Consider the following 23726-nt stretch of genomic DNA (forward strand, 5'->3'; position numbering starts at 1 on the left):
CTACAGTATCTTAAAATTATCCTGTACTTAATTATATGGCTCCATTAGGGAGAAAAGTCGTCTGGTGGATAATTATGTCATCTGTGCGTGTCACCAAGGCATCGTGTTCGGACTTGAGCTCTTAATGCTGTGAATGCTTCATGGGTGACTGGAGCTCTCCATGCACATGGAGGGGGAGCTAGGCCAGGGAGAGGGGTCTGGGGGTCCGTCCCACCTCCGTCATTCACTAGGTGCCGAATCCTGCGCAAGGGACTCTCTTTGAGCCACAGGGTTTTTTTGGTTTTGTTTTGATTTTGGGTTTCTTTTTCCTGAAAAATGGGGCTAACAATAATGTGCTTTGTGGAGGCATTGTGAGGACTAGAGATGTACGGCATCATTTGGGGAATGATTATGCATCCAGTCCCTGTTTGCTCCTTTGGAGCCTGAAGGACTAGCAGGGGTGGAGTGCACACTTCCCAGCACGCGTCAGGGCGCACACGGCACCGTGAGACCGCGCTCTGGGGGGCAGCTCCCTGGTCCCCAGTCCTGCCACCTTGCAGCCGGGCACCTCGCGTGGCAGGCGTCCTTCACACAGTGGGGCACACACAGACTTGGGGTTACCCAGGAAGTTTGTTTAGAATGGTGTTGTCCACATCTCTGCAGTTGTTGGGAGTTAGGCAAGACTGCCTGGTGTGCAGCGGAGAAAAAGGTCCGCTGACTCACACGGAGGCGGGGCCGCTCGCCGGCCGCCTCCTGCTTCCTGCCGCGGCCTCTGTGCCTGGGCCCGCGTGCCGGGCGGCACCCTCTCCACCCACCCCTCGTCTTGGTTGGTCAGGCGGGCGGTCCAAGGGTGCAAAGCTGGTCCAAGAAACAACTCGCAGGCCTCCGTCCGGGTCAGTGTGCTGAGGTCCACTGAGACAACAGCATGTTCCTCTAGGAAAACGGCGTGCAAACTTCTAGTCCCCAGGACTGGTTTCTCTGCTCCCAGTTTTGAGGATAAAGAGATGCAGGTGGTGCTAGTTGGCACCCATAATCCTCCAAGCCTGAACGGACCTCTGTCTAATCGTGTCTGTGCATCTGGGGGTAAAAGGAGGCCCCAGGGAGGCGAGGCCCTTTGCCCAGGGTCACACAGTGAGCCGGCTGCCCCTCCCTAGGCTGTGTCTCCGGCCCTGGCCCTTCCCCCCTCGGCTTGGCACCTTCCCCAGCAGGCCTGCAGCTGCTCCTGCATGTTGGCAGGACGGGGCTCTCCTCTCCCGCTGGCTTCCTCCTGCCTCCCTGGCGCCTCCCCGTGCCTCTCCTGTTGTGGCAGGCGCTCTCCACTGCCTCCAGTGACGCGGCACATTCCTCCGGGGCCTGGGGTGCTGTGCTGTCTTCCCAGGGCATTTCTTCCCACGATCGCTAATCCCGGCCAGGCCCTCTGAGCGGCCAGAGGAGCCCCGAGCGGAGCCCCGAGCGGGTCGGATGGGCGCTTGCACCAGTGTTCCAGTGATGGGACCGTGGGCAAGCTGCCGAGCCTCTCTCTTGAGTCCGCGTGCTCATCTGCTCGGTGAAGACAAGAAGGGCATCTCAGGACTTGTTGCTGCAGGGGGGTGTAGGCGCGGCCTCTGCTGCTGCTGTTTCCATGGGTCCTCCCCTCCTGAGCCTCAAGATCATCATCCTTGAGGTCTCGTGGTCATCCTGCCAGGCAAGCTGACTGGAGACCCGTGATTGCCATTTCACAGACGGGGCGATGGAGGCTCTGGGGAGAGGTGATGGGGATGGCTTTATGGCATGCTAGGTGTAGAGCTTGGCCAGAACCCAGCAGCCTGGCACTCACCCACCCTCCCCCAGGTACCACCCCCGCTCCCCGCCTTCCTCTCCACAGAGACTGTGGGCTCATGGCTGCTGGGCATGCTGGTCTGAGGGCAGCCATGCCCATCCGTCCCTCTCATACGTGGGGGTTTCCCGCAAAGGCTTCCAGAGCCTTCCGTATCTTTGCTTCTGGGAAGCTTCGATGCCCCTGGTGCCCCCAGAAAGAGGGCCTTCTCAGGAGGCAGAAAGAGTACACTGTTTTGCCCTGCTGAGGCAAGCAGACTTTTCAGTATCCGAAGGAGAACCGAGAAGGCAGGAGTCCAGGGGAGGCAGCCGCTTACGGGCACGTTCCGTGCGTTTCCTGTTGACGCTGCCTTACCCACACCCACTTCCTCTCCAGCCCTCGCCCCCTCCCCGACACCCTGCCGGCTGACTGGTGGCCGAGTCCAACGGCCAGCGTGCTCCGTTGTTGGCCTCCCCGGTGGTCTGTGCGCTGGCGGGGAACCCTGATCCCAACACAGTGCCATCAGAGTCTGAAAGCTCCTCCTCTGTGTCTCTCTGGAAGCCTGAGACCCGCGCTTCCTTGGCTCATCCCGGGTCTGCCCCTCGATGCCCGCAGCCTGGTGCCTGGGTTCTGCTGTGCCCCGGCTGGAACACCGGGCAAGTACCCTTGGTCCACCGCCGTATGTACAGGCACTCATTTGTCCTCTCGTAGCTGGCTCGAGACTCAGGACTCAGTCCCTTGTGGGCTCTCAGCTGGCCACCTTCCCTTCCTTCTCTGGCCTGCTCACCCGAAGGGGCACCCACCCTGTTGACCCCCCCGCCCCGGCCTCAAAATGGACAAATGGGAATCCAGCCTGAGGCTCTGAAGCACTGGGTTGTCAGGGGTGGGGTTAGGATCAGGAGAAATGGCCGAGGCCTGGGGAGGGGGGCGTGGAGCAGCTGCTTGGAGGGGGCAGCCAGTGGTGGCTTTCTGCCAGCCATTCATTCTCGTTACCAGGGCTCCGAGTCCCCATTTATAATAATTAAGTCGAGTCTCTCGGGGAAATGGACATTAAATGAGATGGTATTTCAAAGGTGCTTGGTAGAGCGCCCAGGCCCAGCCAGGTGCTCAGCAAACGCTGGCCTGAGGCCTGGCCCCTTCATCCCTTACCAGCCTTGGTCTGTCCCAATTGGACTCCTCAGAGGCCAGGCTGGTCTTCTGCTGCTCTGGTGAGGCCTGATGCCGGCCAGGAGGTAGCCCGTGTCACCCTGTCACAATCCCTGGGGCTGATTCCTAGGGCCTGGGGCACCTTGGAGCCCACGGACGGAGCCTTACCTTAGACTCGGAGAGAACCATGTCTGTGCCTTTGCTCTTTGGTTCTGTGCTCATCACAGGCCCCCCTCCCGTGGTGGGGAAGAGACATTGGCTGTTCTCCCCCATACCTGCTTCCAGCCTCCTGTAACCGTAGGAGTCACCCCATGACAGTTCAGAAAGAATCAGGTTCTCTTGAGGGGAACGGGTACAGACTGGTCTCCCCAAATCAGGAGGGGACTTGGGGGAAAGGGCCCCAGAGAGTGACCATGGCCCACCCTGGCTGGAGGGCAGGGATGTGAGTCACCATAAACCCCTGTGTCCCTGGTGAGCCCAACCTCTGCCTTCAGCCCTGGGCCCCACGTCCCAAAGGCCCTGGGGCTGTAGCAGAAGGACCAAGGGAGGAGATGGAGTTGGTGGCGTGTCAGTGGGAGAGCCCCTGGCTGGGGCAGCTGTTTTCCTGCCGCAGGAAACGGGGCAGCCCTCCGCGTGCCTGGAGGACGTGTGTTCTTCCTCGCCTCTCCCGTCAGGCACTGAAGATCTGGGGACGATGTTTGAACCCCGTTTTGGGGGCCAGGGCAGATTTAGCTCGTCTGTCTGGAAGCCGAAGAGGGACTCATTCTTTAAGGCGCCAAGCGAATGCCTAGAGGAAGAAAGCCAAGGATCCAGAACAGGGAGAAATGCTGTGCTTCCCTAGGGCCGTGCGTCCCAGCTCCGGCCGCGTCACGTCTGGGACTTGCTCGTTCTCTCGTGGAGGGAGGGGTGCCGTCCTGTGCTGGAGAAGCTCTGTCTCTGCCCACAGGTGTACGCGGTTTCCCCCCTTCCCTCCTCTCCAGTTGTGATGGTCACCGGTGACATTGTTCAGGTGGGGTTGCCGACCGGAGTGAAAGAAAAGACCTTGCCCTCCCGGGTGGCTGCAGCCCCGGGGGCCCTGGTACACGCTCTGGCCGCAGGCGGGAAATCTGATCCCTCTGAACCGGGCAGCGGCAGAGGAGAGGTGCCTTCCCGGTGTCCACTTGGTTCAGGTGCCCTGCAGGGCGGGTGCGGCTGGGCAGCGGGCGTCCGGTTACCCGAAGACACAGGCAGCGCGAGCCTGCCCTCCCCGCTGCCTCCCACCCCCAGGATGGGTTTGTCTGCTTTGTTCTCCCCGTCCCCGGGGAGATGGCCCAGGAGCTGCGAAGGACGGTGACACTGTCTGATGGCTTCTTGGCCCACATCTCCTGCGGGCTCCCGGGCAATGCCGGGGTCTCTCTCCCACCCGCCCCCCCGATCCCCTCCAGGGAGGCCAGGCAAACGGGCACTTGGCCAGACAGCCGCCCGCAGTGTGCGTCGCTGCTTTTCATCAGAAAAGGCGCCTGAGTCCCTTGCCAAAGCCTGAGCCATCTCGCCCATTAATCAGGATTTCAGGATTCTCGGGGAGATCTTAGCAACTGCCTGGCATAAGCCCGACTCAATTCACCATCACCTGTCTGCCCTCAGAGCCGGCCCCATCTACCACTGCCCCAGGGCCATCCCTGGCCCCGGAGCCCATCTTAGGGGCCAAGTCTGATCTCTCAGCAGGGCCTGAGGAGCCTCTGGGTTAGAATTAATGTTACTTTTATGCTAATTCTCAATGTTCCATTTTTTTTTTTTTAAACTTGAAAGAGAAAAAGGAAGCCAGACTCGCGTCCAGATATCTCCAGGTTGAGGCCTGGAGAGGTGAGGCCACCCAGTATGCGTGCGTGGAGGCCTCCGGGAGTCCAGGGCTGGCCGGCCCAGCTGCCTCTTCCTGCACTGAGGGCTCTGCCCGGCTGCTTGCAAGACCACTCTAGGGCTCCCCTGGTGAGACCGGGCCTCCTCCTTGTTCTGTGGCTGCCCCCGAGGGCTGACTTCTGCACGCAGACCCCCCACTCACACAGCTCCTTTCCTTCTCATTTAGGGAAGAGCGTGAGGGGCCAGCCCCGTGGGTTCTGGGAACGGCGGGAGCCACCCTCGCCCACTTGGAGATGGATGCTCCGGGCGTGTTGGGTCCGCAGCCGAGGGGCTGCACACTGCACGCCCTCTGTCTCCCAGCCTCTCAACCAGAGGAGGCTCTGGCTAGAAAGGCCGGCCAGGCTGCCCTCCTCTGCACCGCCCCCTCCCCAGCGTTCCCATCACTGCCGCCTGCCCTCTCAGGTCACATTCTCGGGCCTCGGGGGTCTCTCTAGGTGCCCCCTCCCACTCCCACCCGCATCCAGGAAACCGCAGCTCCTCCGAACATCCCTGGGAGGTCCCCCCTGGCCTCCCTCTGTGCCAGAAACCTCTGCTCGGGGGGCCTCTCGGCGACGTTCCTGGGGGGAGGACCTTGCTCAGCCGCCCGGATACCCGGGTAATTTGGAGAAGGGTTGCTGAATGCCACTCAGGTCAGCTGGAATTAATGCGCATTTCGTTGAGCGAACAGACTTGCCACCCACATCTTCCTGCACTGCTGGGCTGGGAGCGGTCCTGGAATTCTCAAGGGCACTGGAGAGGGAGGGAGGGGGGACAGTCAGGGAGGACCCCCTGCCCCACTTCTGGGGGTTCCGATCTTGCCCTCGTGGAGCCAAAGCTCCCTGGTTTGCTGGCAGAACTTCCGAGGGTGTGGAGGGCACTTGGTCACGTGTGGTTAGTGGTCACAGTGCTGGCTGTCCCCGGGGGCAGCTCCACGTGGGCTCCCCGCTGTGCTAGCCTCGCAGCTCTGCAGGGTGGCCTTCATTGTCACCGCTTTCAGCTGAAACAGGCCCAGAGGGGCGGAGAGGCCAGGCCAGCTAGAAGGTGACCAAATGAGTCCCTTCTTCCCCTGACGATGACTGTCTCCATAGTCAGTGACCCCAGGCCAGCCAGCTTGCAGGCACGGGGGTGTGAATTTACCCCTGAGCAGGGCTGTGCAAGCTGCAGGCCGGCCTGGTCCCACTCACACCAGATTCGGCTTGTCTTCCTGAGCAGATTGGGGGGGGGCCTCTGGTACGTACAGGGAATGCTGGAAGGTTCCAGAAACCCCAGGGGCCAGGCTCTTCTGAGGGCTGGTGCCTGGGTGGGCCCTATTCCTTCCAGAGGCCCTCTGCCCCTGAGGGTGGCGTGATGGTCTGAAGGGGACCCGTCCTCGCAGACTGCCAGCCGCCCCCAGAAGAGTCCAGCGTTCACAGTCAGGCCTTGTCTTCCGAGGCCTCACTTCGCCCCAGGAGCAGCCTGGGAGGGACTCTGCTTTTAATTAGCCTAGTTTGGGAATGGCAGCTCTCAAGCTCTGGGAGGCGAATGCAGCCGCCTCGCTTTTGGAACCTGCTGCCAGTGGACACAGTTGTAGCTGCAGGAATGAAAACGAGGAAGAGAAAGGCCCATGGGCTTGGGTTTTTAATTGGCACCCCCCCCTCGCGGCCCCACGCCCGCCCGCCAGCCCTCCCGGGGCTCTGTTTGGGCGGCCAGGCCTAGCCTTCGAGTGACAGAGCCTTTCACAGCTTCAGACTGGTTTAAGTGGCCCTCTGTGGGTTCCCGCAGCCCTTGCTGAAAGAGCATGGCACGATCGCCACACTGGTAAACCCTGGGAAATTGATCGGCCACCTGCGAGCGGTGAATAGCGGTCACCACCAGGAGCCCCGCAAGGCGGCCGGGCCGCCCATGTCCCCAGGGTCCTGCTGGAGAGAAAGGATATTTCTAAAGCTGCAATTAATTTTTTTTTCCCTGAATCACTTGGAAGTTGCTCTCTTGTTTTGAGCTGGGAGAGTGGGGCGCTGGGTTCTGTGCTTCTCTGTTTACCCGAGCGCTTGGCTGTTGGTGGCTCCTCTCCCTCTCGACGAAGCACAGCTTTCTTTCTCATCAGCCATCGAGGAAGGGACTTTTTTGTTTGTGTTTTGTGCGTGTCTTTCTGTCGTTTTTCTTTCTCTGAGATCATCTCAGGCAAAGAGTGAGAAAAAAAAAAAAAGGCATATGTGAGCGATTCCGCCTCGACAGGTCCCACAATACCTTCAGGAATGTCAATTTTTCTTGCTTTCGTGAAAACACTATGAGGTCTTACTTCGAGGGGACAATGGTGCAGATTAAAGCGGGAGGCAGCGGGAGGGCAAAGGGAAAAGGAAAAAGGCAGTTGGGCCGCCGCTGGGGGAACTTTGTTCTGCAGTTGAGGGGGTTTATTCTAGATCCCCCCACCCTGCCGGGACAATTTGGAGGGGGGCACAGAATTCTTAGCTCATATCTGGTTTTGCAGTGAGGCCCCTGTTTTAGGTGCAAAAGAGAAAGAAGGCCTCCCTGGTCCCAGGTTTCTGAGAGCATACGTCATGTGTGTGTCTGTGGGGCTGCCAATCTACAGGGCTTCGGGGCCCTTGTCCCTTTGAGGGCTTGGTGACCACAGGGCATCGGCCTGGTGGCCGTCAAGCAGGGGAGGGGAGGAGGCCCGTGAACCTCTGTTTGGCTGCCAGGGTGGGGCCCCCACCCCAGGCTGGTTCTCCTGCAGAGAGGACATGCCAGGCTTGAGGAGGTGGCCTCTGGGGCCGTCTGAGCTCTGCCCGGCAGCCGTCTGTCAAGGTAGAATCTCTCTGCTCCCTCCACAACTCCCTCCTTGATGCTGGCCTGCTTTTGCCTCAACGGCCAGGAGTGGTGTTGGCACAAGTGGGAACCTGTCCCCGAGGGTTTGCCCACATACGTGGTTCTGGCTGTCACCCCTGCTCGTCTGGAGCCCCAGCCTCGTTAGCTCCCCTGGCCTGCTTGCCTGGCAGACTGCGGATGAGCCAGGCAGCATAAGTGTCGTCAAGATGGAGAAGAATGACCACTCCGTGCCCTGAGCCCACCCGCATCGCCCCTGGCTGCAGCTGTCATGCCCTGCTGGTAGGGCTCCCACAGCTCGTTTTCCCTCCTGGTGTGCAGGGCGCTATGTGTATGCACTTGAGCACGTTGCACACGCGTGTGCATGCCTACACGTGCCTGTGCCATTTTTTCCAGAGAGCAGCCCGAGGCGCCCCATCACCGAGTGACCTTGGCAGGCTCCTCAGGCCTCATTTGCTTCCTCTGTGCCGCGGGAGCCCTGACACTTGCCTGCTAGGAGTTCTGGAGAAACGTGTACAAGGCAGGCGCCCAGGCCAGGGGCATATATCAGCTGTCTTTTTGGCAATATGTATACCAGGTGGTGCTCGTGGTAAAGAATCCACCTGCCAATGCAGGAGACCACGGAGATGCAGGTTTGATCCCTGGGTCGGGATGATCCCCTGGAGAAGGAAATGGCAACCCACTCCTGTATTCTTGCCTGGAAAATCCCATGGACAGAGGAGCCGGGTAGGCTACCGTCCATGGGGTCTCAAAGAGTCGGACAAGACTGAGCGACTGAGCACACACACGCTTTGGTAATAAGACCCGCCCATCTGCTTGAAAGACAGAGGGTGGAGAAGGGGGCCTCTTCCTGGGTCCACAGGGCAGGGATTCAGCCTGCTGGTGGCCAGCAGGCCCCAGGGCTGCTTTTCTTTGAAGGCCCTGGGGGCGTCTCCCACGGGGATTTGAGAAACTTCTCTCCCAAGGCTCCGCTTTCTGAGTGAACTTGGGCTTCAGCTGATGACCCACAGCGTCTGGCAGCTCCTTTTGGCAGTAGCCACTTGCAGATGGAAAGTTAGGGACTTCCCCATGGGTTCTGTGCTTTTTCCAAGCCATCGGACACTTTTACAAGAGAGAAGTAAGCTCATTTCCTGACTTGGGCTCAGCCGGTGATGGTCTTAAGCTCAAGGCTGGGGCCCAGACCTGGAAGCTGAGGTCTCCTTCGCCCCTCTCTCCCCTCTGGCTCTGGGCCTGGCCCCACGCGGAGTCAGCCTGGGCATACCCTCCCTCTCGCCCCTGGCGGGTACCTGGAGAGGACCTCGCCTCCCACTGGGGCTCCGTCACAGCTCACCTCAGCCGTCTGGGCCAGGACAGACATGGAGATGTTGGAGTCCCGTTGACTCCGTGATCATCGGTCATTGTTGGAATTGTAGCAGCTTGGAGTGATTGCAAGATGGCGGAGCTGTGTGTGTCTGTGTGTGTCTGTCTGCGGTGTGTGCACACATACACGTGCATGAATTTATATCTAAAGGGGAGAAGCAAGCGAGGGCCAAGCTGGGACCCTCAAAAGGTGCCGGGTGTTGTGTGCACCCAGGCGTTGTCTCTGGGCACCGACTGTTTCTCCTGTTTTGTCCTCCTTGTTGCTGTCAGCATTTCCCCTGACGCATCATTCATCACCCAGGGCTGACTCCAGGGAAAAGTAACATGCTCACGGCCTTTGCCCCTCTCTCCCATCTGGCTCTGGGCCTGGCCCCATGTGGGGTCAGCCTGGGCATACCCTCCCTCTTGCCCCTGGAGGGGCTGCTGCCCCGATGGCGTCTACCCCGTGGAGACCCCAGTCCTTTCCCACTGTCTCTCCTTCCTGCACTCAGGCCTGTGGTCCCAGAATCAGATGCTGGGGATTCAGATCCTCCCCACTTGCTCCCTGGGTGGCCTTGGCAATTCCCGACCCTCCAGGGGCGATCGAACCCCTGTCTGCACGTAGGGGTTTGTGCAGTGGGACAGCCCCAGAAGCTCAGGGAGCAGGCTTAGTGGACATTCGTCCTGCATTCATCAGAGGCTGCACAGCTGCTTGGACATGAGAATGCACCCCCAGAGATGCCCTGACTTTGTTCCTGGGACAAGGCAGGATTCCAGGGACGACGGGTGGAATTTACGATACCTCAACCTCGTGGGTCGGCTTTCTTTATGTGAAGGAACGTCTGGATTGGAGAGTGATTTAGGGCTGCTTCAAGCCCTCCACTTTCCTCGGGGGCCCATCCCAGAGCCCTCGTTGTCATAAGGGTCTTCGGCCGTCGTGGTTGGGAATCTTTACCAAGAGGTAGGCGAGACCTGCTGGGGGTGACTGCGGGGTAGAAATCGGGGTGGGTTTCCACTGCCAATTCAGGCATTTCTGGCGGCCATGAGGTGCAGAGGTGATGAGTAAGGGTGCAGACAGCCGGGGGTGAACCTGGCCTAGCGCGGGTCCCCTGGGTCTCTCTGCCTGTGCGTGGAGGGGCTGGCTGAGCCGCCTCTTGGGGTTAGATGCTGAGACAATGGAGCAAGAGATTCACCCCACGTCCCCCTCAAGTTTGTTCGCTTGGACATTGAGGGCTTTGGGATGCTTTGGAATGCCAGTGCTGAATTTGCATGTCCCGTCCAACAATGAAACAGTGATGAACAAAAGGGAAAAAATAGAAAAGGGGAAAAAGAAGCCCATGAGGAAATTCACGGTTGTACTGAGGTGTGTCCCTGGGAAAAGCAAAGAGACAGGGACCCGCCTTGGCCAGCCCTTCCCTGGCCTGCGGTCTGGCCTCTAAGAGGGGAGTGTGTTCTGTCAGTTCACTGAGGCCCCGAGCTGGGTCTTCCACACGGTTGGCGTTGGGCTCCCAAGGGGGTGAGACCGCAGCTCAGCCTGGGGCACTGGGCAGAGCTGGGACTCCAGGGCTCCTGGCTGTGTGCTGGGCTCCCATCCTGGTGACCAGGCCTACCACCCCCAACCCCCCCCCGCCCCCGACACGCCAGCCCTGCCCTGCTGCAGTGACGGATATGACCGGAGAGACCTGACTTACATGGGTGAGAGGACAGGCCATCCCCGGAAAAGTGCCTGGTGGGCAAGAACCCGGGGTGAGTCTCCCCCCGACCCTTCCCATAACTAAGCGTCCTGTCTGCCTGTGAGACAAGGCCCTCAGGACAGATGGTCCTCTAGCAGGGCCTCCAGGGCTCGGGAGCACCAGGGGCCCACACAGCGTCCCTGCCACTCAGCCTGGGCTCTGCGGGAGGGGGTGGCCGGGCCCACAGAGGTGGAATGTGCCCAGGAATGTCCTGCCGTACCCGCCGCCAGCGGGCATGTCCGTGGCCACCTGCCCTGCCCCGGGCACGCTGGGACACGCTGGCCGAGCCCCGCCAGCTGCCACCTCCCCTCGCCCCCTCGGGGCCCTGGTACCTGGGACGGGCCAACACGGCCTCGCGCTTCCCAGCACTCCTGGGAGCTCTGCTCTCCCAGATCACTTCCGGGCGGGATGGAAGCGGGCGAATGGTTATCTGTCTGCCACCCCTGCCCAAGCCCTGGGGCCAGGGTTGGCCCTCTGACCCCATCCTGGTGCGCCTGGGCACCGCGAAGAGGTGTTGGGGGTTCCTGCTGAGCCAGGCCCTGCGGTGATCTTGCTTGAGCCCCGTCACTGCCCCACATGGGCAGCTGTATTTCCCCATTTTGCAAACGGGGAAGAGCAACTCAGGCTGCACAAGGAGGCCCCGAGGAATGGCAGTCGTCGTGGCCGAGGCGGGAATCCACCGCACATGGGTGACCCTTCTGAGCCCTCCATTCAGCCTCCGCCCTCATTCCCTTGCAGGCGTCAGGCCTGCAGCGAGCAAACTTGTTCCCTGGCTGAGCCCCCCTAGAATACTGCCTGCCAGCCCATGGGTGGGGGCCAGGTGGCTCCACGAGGGCTTTGTGGAGGGGTGGGGAGGGTATGTTAGCTGGGCGGTAAGGGGAGAGAGAGGTTTCTCCAGTGGGGTGATCCTGACTGAGGTGGGGGCACCGCCCGGGAGACCTTGGTGCATCCAGGGAACCTGAATGGGCAGGGCAGGGACAGCCAGGTTCACGCAGGACCCACTCCTCCCTCGTTGTGGACACGGGCCCAGGACCTCCCCAGGACACGCCCGGTGTGCGACAGGCTGGAGCCAGGTGTCCACACCCCTCGGGGCGTCCTGGACTCCACACAGCCCTTGGTGCTTGCCCGTCACCTCCCGCCTTCTGCAGGCTGGCGCTGCACCCGGAGCCTGTGTTTGACGCCCCAGCTGGGGCTCACTGTCCATCGTGGACACGGTGCCTCCAAGGGCAGAGGGAAACCATTGCCCTTGGACCCTGACCTTAGACCCGGTCACAGAGCAAGGGATTGGGCCTTGTGGCTTGTGAGGTGGCCAGCTCTGTGGCCCACGAGGTGTCCCTCTGGGTTTGGCCGGGAAACCCCCACCTGATGCCGTTAGAAGTGAAGGCAGTCAGACACCGTCTCCTGGCCTTCTGGGCCCTCTTCCCAGCAGCCCTGCTGTGCCCGGCTCAGGGACATGGGCAGACCAGGGTGCCGAGTGGGTGGTCCGGTTAGCAGGGACAAACCCCCTCCCTGGGGGCCTGCAGCCACCCCATTCACCGAGCCCGCCCCCCTAGTCTGGCAACATCCACGGGCGCTCAGTGCGAGGCGAATGGTGGTGTCTGGGACCAGCCGGGGTCCTGGCTGCCTGGAATGGAGGGGTACCGGGACAGCCCTAAGGTGGTTGGCGTAGGCTCTCTCGGCCTCAGGTTTGCCTGGAGTTCAGCCCGACGGTAGCCAGTTTCATTTGGATTTTCCAATATTTGGCCTCGGGAGATGGCCGAGGGGACAGACAGCAGACACGGGGGTGCATTTCGTTTTCCTCCACGGCCCTCTGGCTGGGCCCGTTAGCTCGGAGTCAGTGCCGAGTGGCCGTTGCCGTGAAGTCCAGCCTTCCTCCAGGGCCGTTGGTGTCAGTGTGGGGTGGGAGGGGGTGGATCCTGGCTATGCAGGTGGCCTCTGGGCCCAGCTTGGACACTGTCCTTCCTGAAGTTGGGGGCCAGGGGCCTGGAGCTGCAGAGCTTGGAAGGGGGCGGGACCAAACCAGAGAGGGTGGGAGTGAGCCCAGGGCATCCTCTGGGGGTCCTTCCAGCGGGAGGGGCGCGCTTGGTCCAGTCTGTAGAGGGCATGGAGGCAGATCGCTTTTGGAGTTTTCCACGCCGAGGCCTGCTGGAGCAGATAAATCAGCGAGTTGTGTTTCCGCAGGGTTTGCCTACCTTTCTTTATGATTTATATTTTATCGTTGAGGAGCGAAGAGAGCCTCCCCTCTCCCCCACCAAACAGAAAGGAAATCCAGCCGAATCGGACACTTTGAACTTAATCTATGCTTCTCATCTCTTTGCCAGGTGTGGAAATACGGCGACAGGTGGCGGCGGGGGTGGGGGGTTTTCCGTGTTCACACGCGCCGCAGCTCCGGAGCCCTGGCCCACACGTCCATCCTCAGCGTGTGTCCTCACCCTCCCTGGGGACCCAGGCTCTTGCGGACACGGGGGGCTGCTGCCCTCGGACCACTTCTGATGAACAAGCAGCTTCCTCCCCGCCCTGACTCTGGGCGGGGCCGGGCAGCCACTGTGCATGCCCGGCACTGGCCCGTTTGGACAAGGCTGGCGCAGGCTAAGAGATGGGCCTTGTTTGGGGAAAGCTGGGTTTGGGGCACAAAGCTGCCCCAGCCGCGGCCTGAGGTCACCCACAAAGCCGGGCAGTGTTCTCCCACGGAGCGAGAGGAGCCCCCAGGCCAGCCCCCCTCCAGGCGGGCGGGGAGCCCTGCAAACCTCTAGAACAACGAGATATTTTCCAAGGGGTTCCCCCGGCCTGCGTCTGTGAGTGCGCCTACCAGCCCCAGGAAAAGGCCCGCACGGCTGACCGCCCACATGCAGATGGCTGGCACATGTGTGGGCCGTTTGCCACTCAAGGGGCGGCCTTCCTGATGTGTTCCTGTCTTGTGCTTGTGAGAAACTCAGATTTAATTTGGTGATTATTAAGTGTAGGAACTGTGTATGGGTTGTTTTTTTTTTTCGTCTGCACAAAGTACCGTTTTTTGGTGATGCATAAGCCTCGTTCCTGCCAATAAGAGAGAAGGAAAGTTGAAAAGAACTTTGGTGGAGAAACATTAAAATGATTTAAGATGGAGCTTGATGCAGCCTGTGGGGAGGGTCTTTTTTTTTGTTTTTGAAAATCAGAGTGACCATTTCAGTAAGATTTTTTTGGCCTGTGAGTCATCCTTTTTCTTCATTCCTAATTTAGAGTGTCCCTTCCTCTTAAAATATGCACGCCCATATTTTATTTTTTGATGGTATTTTCACATGTTCAGAAATTAAAACAACACACAGGGGAAGTCTTGCTCCCGTCCTCCATGGCCTCAGGTTAACTCCTTGTTTTTTTCTTGTGATCCTTCCAGAATTCCTTTATGCAAGTACCAGCAAATAATAACGTTCTTGTTTTATTCTCCTTTCTTGTACAGAAGACAGCAGGCTAACATCTAGCTTTCTGCACCTCACGGTCTTAAATCATAGACCCTGGAAGTGTTTCTGAGTCACAGCCCAACTGTTGGCTGCCTTTTTCCAGCACAGGAGGGTCTGTTGTGTGGCCCTGCCCCGCTTTCTTTTTCCCAGACCCTGGCTGCAGACCCCCGGGGCCGTGAGCAGTCTTCTCAACATTGCTTGGGTCCTTTCAGACGTGTGCAGGCATTTCCTCTGTGGGCACATCCCACGTGCACGCTCTTCATCCGGGAGCCTATTGCCCAGGTGACACCAAGGGGGCCGCGCTCCCTGACGGATGCTGCAGGTGGTCCGCTTCTCCACCACCACCCCAACAGATCCTGCTCACACGTGGGTTTTGCCAACCAGAGAGGTGAAAAATGGTTTCTCTGTATCATTTTAGTTTGCATTTTTCTAGTCAGTTGAGCATCTTATAGTCAAAGGTCACTCATATGTCCTCCACTGTATTCGTTTGCCCTTAAAAGAAAATGGAGGTGTTGCTGTGTTTCTTGATTGTACAGTAGTGTGTTAGTTGCTTCAGTCGTGCGCAACTCTTTGCAACCCCCTGGACTATAGCCCACCAGGCTCCTCTGTCCATAGGATTCTCCAGGCCAGAATACTGGAGTGGGTTGCCATTTCCTTCTCCAGGGGATCTTCCCAACCCAAGGGTCGAATCTGGGTCTCCTGCATTGCAGGCAGATTCTTTACCAGCTGAGCCACCAGGGAAAACCCTAAATGTCCATTAGAGAGGTTGGTTTTGCATGTGCTGTGAACTGCAAATGTTTTTTTCTGATTTCTTCTTTGTCTTTTGACATCCTTTAACAGCTTTATTGGGATATAATTCACATTATACAGTTCACCCATTTAAAGTGAACGATCTTAGTGGTTTTTCATGTGCTCACAGAACTGTGCAGTCAGTTTTAGAACAGCTTCATCACTCCCCCCAAAGAAACCTCATACCCACTGGCAGTCACTGTTCGCCCTCAGCCACCCTAGGCCCAGGCAGCCACTAATCTGCTTTCTGTCTTCCTGGATCTGCCTGTTCTGGGTCTTTCATATAAATGGAATCATAGGATAATGCCATCTCTCGTTGACTGGCTTCTTTCACCAAGCGACGTGGTGATTGCAAAGTTTGTCCGTGCTGCAGCATGTGTCGGTACTTCGTTCCTTTTTATGGCCGAAAAATACTCCTACCACATTTTATTTATCCAGCTGCTAATTGATGGGACATTGGGGCGGTTTCCTCTTTTTGGATATTATGAATAACACCGCTGTGAACACTGATTTTTTCATTTTTGTACGGGCATATGTTTTCATTTCTCTTGGCTATATACCTGGGGTGGAATTGCTGTGTCCTGTAACTCTGTGTTTTAACATTTTGAGAAGCTGCCAGTCTCTGTTCCAAAGCGAGTACACAATCTTACATGCCCACCAGTGCTTTTGGTGTTTTTTGACATGTATACTTTTTTATCAAATTTATTATTTCTTTTATGGCTCTGAATTTTGGATTTTAGAAATGCCTTTCTATCCCAAGACTATAAGAGAATTCTCCTGTATTTCCTTTTAGTGTTTTTATGGTTTTTTATTGCAATATTTGGTCAATGTGGAGTTCATCCTGTATATAGTCTGAATATGGAGCCAACCTTTTTTTCTCTTTTTTAATATGTCTACCCATTAGTCTCAATACCCGCTATTGAAAATTCCATCTTTTCCTCTCTGCTTTGAGATTCCATCTTTATGACATGCTAACCTGGGGCTATTTCAGAACATTCTCTATTTCATTAGTCTCTGTGTGTCTTCACGTAGTAATATACTCCTAATTATTGAGGCTCTGCAGTATGTTTTAGCATCTGGTAGGACTAGTCTCAGGGTTTCCCTGGTAGCTCAGCTGGTAAAGAATCCACCTGCAATGCAGGAGACCCCCGTTGAATCCCTGGGTTGGGAAGATCCCCTGGAGAAGGGAATGGCAACCCACTCCAGTATTCTGGCCTGGAGAATCCCATGGACAGAGGAGCCTGGCGGGCTACAGTCCACGGGGTCGCAAAGAGTCGGACGCCACTGAGCAATTAAGCACAGCACAGGACTAGGCTCTCCTAATTGTTCTTCACAGAAGCTTCCTGATCATTCTCACCTGTTTATTTTTCAGTTAAAAACTCGAGAATCTGCTTACTTTGAGACTGGAGCAGGGGGAGGACTGCTGTTGATGTTGCAGACTGAGATTGTGTTAGATTTGTGAAATAACTTGGGGAGAATTCACACCTTTTTGAGGTCGAGTCTTCCTGTCCGCAAGACAGGATGTCTGTTTGTTCAAGTCCACTGTTTTGTTCTATGAGGTTTTCTTCTTATCTCTCTTGCCAATTCTTGCATTTTTATTCCTAGGGATTTTACCTTTTGTGTAACTGCCAGGTCTTCTTGCAGAATTCTGAAAGCAAGTTTTGGTTAAAAAGAACAGTGGGTTTGACCATCTGTATTATAGATTCTGTCCCCAAAGCCAAGCCCCCTGACCCCTTGGCCATGCAGTGCTGTCCACAGAGAGCCACGCCCCCTCCCTCAGTCTGAACACAGCATGGTGGGCGGAGGGGGACGAGGGAGATCAAGGTTTGCCAAGCGCCTCCTTGGCCTCCTACATGGTCTTAATGTAATTAACCCTCCAGACAGTTCTGTGACTGTTGTGTGCTGTGCGATCTGGGGCACGTCTCTTCCCTTCTCCCAGCCTCAGTCCACCGAATCTGCAGGTGAGGCTGCTAGACTGATGGTGATCTGCCCATTTTCCCAGAAAGCCTCCCCTTTCTCTGGAAGCCAATATCAGAACTGGTGGGACTGGTCTCGCCTAATTGTTCTTCACCGAGGTTTCCTGATTATTCTCACCTGTTTTAATTTTCCATTTAAAAGCTTGAGAATCAGCTTCGCTTGAGATGGAAGGGGGCAGACATGGAGCTTCTGGAGCAGGGCTCCGCAGCCCCATCGCCCTGTGCGTTGGTGTGGCCGCAGGGGTGCCCAGCTCCCAGCAGCTGCACAAAACCCAGGGGCCCACCGTCTGCTCTGGGCTTTGGACCCACCTCCAGTGCCCCCCTGCCCGGGGCAGAAGCTGCCCCTGGAGTCCCCACGCATCCCCGAGCGTCCCGGCCGCACGCTGGCCTTGGCCCCCTGCCAGCGTCCTGTGTGCTTTGGAAAGATCTCTTGACTTTTGTCAGGCAAAGAATCCTCTCCACGCCAAGCTGAAAGCGAGGTGGTTTCACAAGTCCTGTCCTGAGTGTGTGCTGGCCGAAACACACACCGCAGAAACAGAATGTTTTTTTCCCAGTTGTGAGCATGCCGACTGCTTGGTGTCAGCATCCGCACCTCTGTGTCCATGCAGGCTATCTGCCCCGCCCTCCCCGGGGACCTGGTGCAGAACCGGCCTTCACCACAGTGTGGCCCCGGCAGGGGCGGCTCCTGTGTGGGGCTCCAGACCCTTTGGGGCCGGCCACCACTCGGAGGACACAGTCTCCGGGCTGCACGGACGCACAAGCTGAGCTCCCAGGGGCCAACCCTGCAGGTCCTTCCTTCCCATCCCACCAGGCTCCTCTCACACCTTCCGTGACCTGGCCCCCAAGCCAGGCGGTGGGGTGCGGGTCAGGGCCATGGGGGCCCAGTAGGGTCCACCGGGCTGAGGCTGATTCCTGCAAGGATGATGCAAACTGGGCTCTAGTGGACGAAGAGGAGCCTGCGGGGCTTGGATGCTCAGGAGACGTTTCATGGCCTCCGCAGAGGGGGAGCGGGGGAAATGACCCAGGAAGGCAGGGCTTCCCAGTAACTGATAGGGCCCTCGTTGCACCCACAGATAGTCCCTGCCCGCCCCCGGCTGCCTGATTCTAGAGCCCGTGGTCTGGGAAGAACTTTGAGTGTCCAGGGCTGAATCCACGGTGCTCCCTGGGGCCTAGCGCCTCCTTCCTGCAGCCAGCTTCATTCTCCGCTCTCAGACCTCGGCGACCTGACCTCCCTATCTGGGCTGCATGACCGGTGTTCCCGGCATTCCCGAGGGCAGGGGAGCAGTCTGGGCTAGAGGGGGCTGCCTCTCGTGGGGGGGTCCCATAGGTGAGTGTGTGACAGGGACAGACTGGGCCCGATGAGCAGGAAGTGGTGCTGGGCTCTGTGTCCTGAGCCCCAACATGAGACGCCCTGAGCAAGGGGCGGGCTGCGCCCACCGTCCTCGGCCAGACCTACAGCTCTGACCCCAGGCAGCCCCACCACCTGACCCTTCGTCGCGCTCCCAGGCTTCCTATGAGCAACAGTCCAGCCTTCATGCAAAATTCAGATTTAACAAAGATGGATTAAAGATAGGCCCCAAGTAAGCCAGTGTCTTTTTTTTTCTCTTATCTGAGATAATTAAAAAAAAAAAAAAGACAACAGCACCACCCCAGGAAACCGCATGCCTCACCACCGCCTTGGTTGTCTCTATGCCAGCCTTCAGCAGAAACGAGACTTAGAAAATTTCCAGGCCGCTAGCCATCCTCACGGCCTGGTGTTTTCCTGACACTTGGAGATTCTGCTCTCGCGAAGGCATCTGTTTGGGGGGGAAATGCCGGAGTCTGCCAGTGCCCGAGCTCAGCAGCTTCAGCAGAGGGGCCCTCGAGGCTCCAGGAACCCCGGCCGGGCGGGGACCTGGTCTGGCCGAACTGACCGGCTGATCGGGCTTGTGGGATGCCCTTGTTTTCGAGGCGGTTCCCTCAAAGTCACACAAAGCAGTCTAGGAAATTAGATGACCAGGAGAAGCTGGCATCAGGAAAAAGCACACGTGCCAGACTGGAAGGCCGGTGCAAAAGAGGGAAGTTGGGTGCCGTCACCCTGCTTGTCTGAGAAGAGAGAGGCGCCCTTGTGCCTTGGGGGACTCAGGTCCCATCCCAGCACGGTGCAGAGAGGAAGTTTCACCTGGGCCCGGGGTTGAGGACGTGGGCTGACCCAAGGAGAGGTCCCCTGCCCGCGGTCGCTCCTTCCCGGCAATTGAGAGGCAGGCTGGTCCTGACCTGTGGACCTGACAGGCCGCCTCGGAGCATTCCTGTTCAGAAGGAACAGTGCTGCGGGTGAGCCATGGAGAGCAGAGCGCTTTCACCTCCTGTCTGAGGTCGGTTCCATGGAAGCAGGGCTGGAGCCCAGAATCTGGTCCCGGAGACCAGGCGGCTCCTAGGAGAAACCTGTAGGAAGTGCAGGAAGCAGCCAGGCCGGCCTCAGCCCAACCCCGGGGAGCACCACCGCGTGAAGAGCACTTGGGGTTTGACTCCCCACTCCCCCCACCCCCCAGGCCCAGGGCTGCTCCAGGACCTGTGTCAGCCCGTCACTGGCCTGGGGGGGCTACCTCGGGAGGAAGGGCCCAGGGGGGCTGTGCCAGCCAGCACGTCAGCACTAGGGAGCGGGCTTCCATGGTTGGGGAGGATGCCAGCGGCCCTCCTTCGCATCCCTTTTCTGGTAGGACCCTTGTGATGGCCCAGCAGCCAGGCCAGCAAGGACGGTTCCATTTCTGGAACAAACGAGGTGACTCCAGACTTGGGTCCAGGTTCTCTTACCCCGGAGCCCAGCTCCTCCCTCAGGCCACATGTACCGTACTCCTGAGGCCTTCCCGGTTCCAGGGGTTCAAGGGCAAGTTGGGGCCCAGGAAGACAGGAGTGAGGAGAATAGCCGGTCCTCCTCAGGGCACCGTCTGCTTTGGGCCACGGTGCCCCCACGGCCCGCCTTGCCCTTGGGCCTGTGCTGCTGTAGGCTGGCACAGGAAGCCCTGGCACCTGGGGACAGGATGGAGCTCACGGCCTGATGCTCGGCAGGGTGGGTGGTGGGAGGTGTGTACAGGGAGACAGGGCTGAGTCTACTGAGTTCGGGTGAGTGTCCCAAGGAGAAGGCAATGGCACCCCACTCCAGTACTCTTGCCTGGACAATCCCACAGACGGAGGAGCCTGGTAGGCTGCAGTCCGTGGGGTCGTGAAGAGTCAGACACGACTGAGCGACCTCACTTTCACTTTTGACTTTCACGCATTGGAGAAGGAAATGGCAACCCACTCTAGTGTTCTTGCCTGGAGAATCCCAGGGACGGCGGAGCCTGGTGGGCTGCTGTCTATGGGGTCACACAGAGTCGGACACGACTGAAGGACTTAGTAGTAGTAGAGTCTCCCAAGGAGGGTGTTTGGTTTTCAGCTGGTAGCTCAAGGCGGAGTTGCCCTGAGCCAGTGAGGGGCTATGACCTCTTCGGGTGGGTGCTTGGGGCTGGGTATGGCTGGAAGCGCCTCAGAGTGCTCTCCCCCACCCAGGTCTGGTGGGCCTCTGCCTGCAGTGAGGGCTGCCTGGAGTTCCCAGGGGGATACCAGCAAAGATCTGCACAGGAGAAGGGGGCCCTTGCTCCTGACTGCAGAGCCTTGGGGAGACTGGCTGGGTGGGTGGTCTGCGACATGGCTGGATAGATGCGAGATACGGCAGGTCTGATGGAAGCAACTTGACTTTCCAGGGCCCCCCTCCAAAGTCACTCCAGACTTTTGGACTAGGGTGCTGACAAATGTCTCCAGCCTCTAGCCTGAGGCCACATGGATGGTTCTTTCTGGAGTTTTGTTACCTGGGCAGGCCTGTGCCCAAGTAGGTGGCCCAGCCCTGGGCCAGGGGTGGGCTTCAAGAGAATAGAGTTTGGCGTAGGGGGATTGTCTGTCCCCGAGCAACCACTTCACGCTGGAATGATGTGTTCACATGGTGCTTTGAACTTGTCCTCAGCTTTGCCGCTTTCCCCAGAGGGGCGCCCAGGCCTCCGGCAGGCCTGTGTAGCATTCTTCCGTGGGCACTGAGATTTCAGGGAGCGTGAGCTGCCAGGAGAGGCTGGGTGGGACCCAGCCCCTAGAGCCTGGTAGGCGCAGCACCACGCCCTGGATGTTGGCATAGGATGGGCTCTGCTGGGTTGGAGCCTGGGCAGGACACATAACTGCCCCATTGTGACGGTCACATTCCTCCTCGGCAGGTGGGGCATGCCACCGGCTGGGACGCTCTGCAGAGGGTCTTGGTTTTCACCATGGCTGCAACAGCTGAGTTTTGAGTCAACAGTGTTTTCAAGGTGACACTGGCTTTGTGGCCAAGGAGGAGGTGCCTTTAAGGACTTTCAGAGGGTGGGGTCAGGGGCATCCTGGGATTTGCTGTGACAACAGTCACCAACCAAACCTTGCAGCTTCTTGTCCTGTCTCAAAGCAGAAAGGACCCAGTTATTCCAGACAGCCAGAATGGCGGGTTGGGGTGGGGGGTAGCTCGGGTGCCCTTGATCCACCCCTCATTGGTCGGGGAGGACAGGGCCCAGAGGTTGGAGGGTCTCATCTGAAGTCATCAAGCCTGTATGTGGCAGAATCTAGGACTGTAATAGCAGCCTCTCTGACCTCAGTCCTCTCCTGGGCACACTCGAGGCAGAAGCCGCATCTCAGAAAGGCCCCAGCAAACTGGGGTCCCCAGCACCCTGCTGCTGGCATGGCTGCTGTGTAACACGACTCATGTCCAGACACGCCATCACAGCTGTGTGAAGGCAGGCACCCCCTGCCTCCTGCACCTTCGTCAGCACCTGGGGTCGGGCAGCGTGGGAGGCAGCACGCTCGGGAGGAGTTCCGGAAGACCCTGTTCTCATGGTACAGCTCCCAGGAAGCAGGGAGGCCCGCTCAGGTCCTGCATACGGAGGGGAGCATCGTGGCCGTCCCCCCAGGGCTGCGAGCCCCAGGATCTCAGCATCACCCGTGGCCCATTAACAGCACACCAGGCTCACACGGGGCGCCACTGTCTGTAACTGGACTCACACGGCCACTCCTTCTACTCCGCCGCGTCTACAGGGCAAGAGACCGCCCGGCCGCGCGAGGGGTTTAGATCTGGCTCCCTGGGGCCTCCCTCCTGGGCCTCCCTGCTGAGTCCCGGGCTCGACGCCCCTGCCTGGGCTGGGCCGTCTTCCCTCCCTTCTCCTGCTCCCACCTGGTTCTCCTCATGTCCCAGCTCAGGTCTAGGCCCGTCCAGAGGGTGGCCAGGAGGTGGAGAGGCCTCAGGGGCCTCCCAGCTAGGGCTTCTCCCCACCCAGGTTTGTGTTCTGACCCCCGGGACATGAAGAATCTCAGGGGCCGTTTTGCACGAGGAGCTGTCTCCCAGCAGCAGAGCAAACGTGCCCAGTGAGGACTGGGGCCCTCTGAGCCCCACGTGGCCCAGCAGGGGTACTGCACCCCTAGGCTGGCTCCTACCGCGGTCAGGGCCAGCATCGCAGGTCTAAAGGGTGGCCTGGCTCTTCTCTCCTCTATCCCCCCAGTACCCCCCTCCCCAGCCTGCCTTTCACAGTTAATCAGAAGGTCCCAGGACAAGCAGACCCATGAGAATGGGTTCCTCCGCAGCATGGGCAGGAAGAAGGAGAGTGTGCACGGTGGGCCTGCCACCTTGCTTCAGAGAGAGCACCTTTTCTTTTCCATTTGCCTAGCCTGCTTCAGTAGCTTGTTCGCCGTGACAGCCGGTGGTCATCTTTAACACAAACACTGCCGCCTGCGAACAGACCAGGGCCCTCGGGGACGGTCCTGTGACCTCGGCATTGGCGGGCAGGCGGTGGCCCCCGCGCCCCCACCTCCCAGAGCCCAGGTCCCCCCCCCTCCACGCTGCCTCCGATGCACCTCCCTTTCTGTCTCGTCCCCAGGAAGAGGCTGCGTTGCCTGTGGTCCTGTCGGGGACTGGCAGGTCCGGGTCTCGTGCTCAGTTGTGAAAGCAGGTGTGTAGCTGAACCCACTTGTGCACAGTGCCGGCTGCCCCCTCTTGTGAGTGGGTGGGGTCGCATCCAAGCTGCCTCCTCCAGGCTGGCCACACGCAGGGCTCGGCGGACGCGGAGCTCTTGGCTCTTGCTGGGGCCTGATGGCCCTGCAGGGCAGGTAGGGACCTCCTCTTACAGAGGAGGCTGCCAAGGTCTAAGGGCGGCTGGCGGTGGGGGGGGGGGGGTCTGCCCGCGGCCCCCAGCTGTGAGCCCAACCCTGCCCCCAGCAGGGCTGAGACATCCACCAACCAAGGGCCTGGGAGCCCAGGGACTGTGTGGAACCGGCCCCCTGGGCGACGGCCACGTGCACCACGTGAATGTCAACCCTACCCTCCCGGCCCATGTCCCGTCCCCGCCACGGCAAGAGGGTGGCGTGGCCCCCCACGCCCCCTCTGTGCACCAGCACGGCCTGGCGGCGTCTCCCTCTGCATCAGTGGACCTGCTCCTGTCGTGTTCTCCTAACGGCTCAAGAGCCTCCCTCGGCCCGAAAAGACATGCTTTACGGAACCAGCATCACGGGGAATTTGGGTCACTCTCTTCTTTCCAGTGTAACAGTGTGATGAGGCACATTTGTGTCGCTGCGTCCAGACTGTTTTCTTGTGATAAAAATCCTAGAGGTGAAACTGCCACTTCGGTTTTTCAGAAAAGTTGTGCGTGAAGGCCTCTGAGCCTGCCCCCGGCCCTCCCTACTGCAGCACCACCGCCCCCCCCCCGTCCCCCCAGAACTGGATGTTAGGAAGTTTGTGCTCTTTGCCAGTTTGTAGGAGAATAACTGCACTTTGAGAGTTCCCTGGAGGCTCAGACGGTAAAGCATCTGCCTACAAGGCGGGAGACCGGGGTTC

At 58.9% G+C, this 23726-nt stretch overlaps 1 protein-coding gene across 2 annotated transcripts in view; it reads left to right on the top strand.

The window, feature by feature from the left end:
• FAM53B (family with sequence similarity 53 member B) overlaps positions 1-23726 on the top strand; it is a 111651-nt gene that overhangs the window by 83380 nt on the left and 4545 nt on the right. The gene's annotated exons all lie outside the window — the stretch shown is intronic.

This window comes from Giraffa tippelskirchi, chromosome 2 (assembly GCF_054371585.1).
Source record: "Giraffa tippelskirchi isolate mGirTip1 chromosome 2, T2T-mGirTip1v1.2.pri, whole genome shotgun sequence".
Classification (NCBI taxonomy): Eukaryota; Metazoa; Chordata; class Mammalia; order Artiodactyla; family Giraffidae; genus Giraffa; species Giraffa tippelskirchi.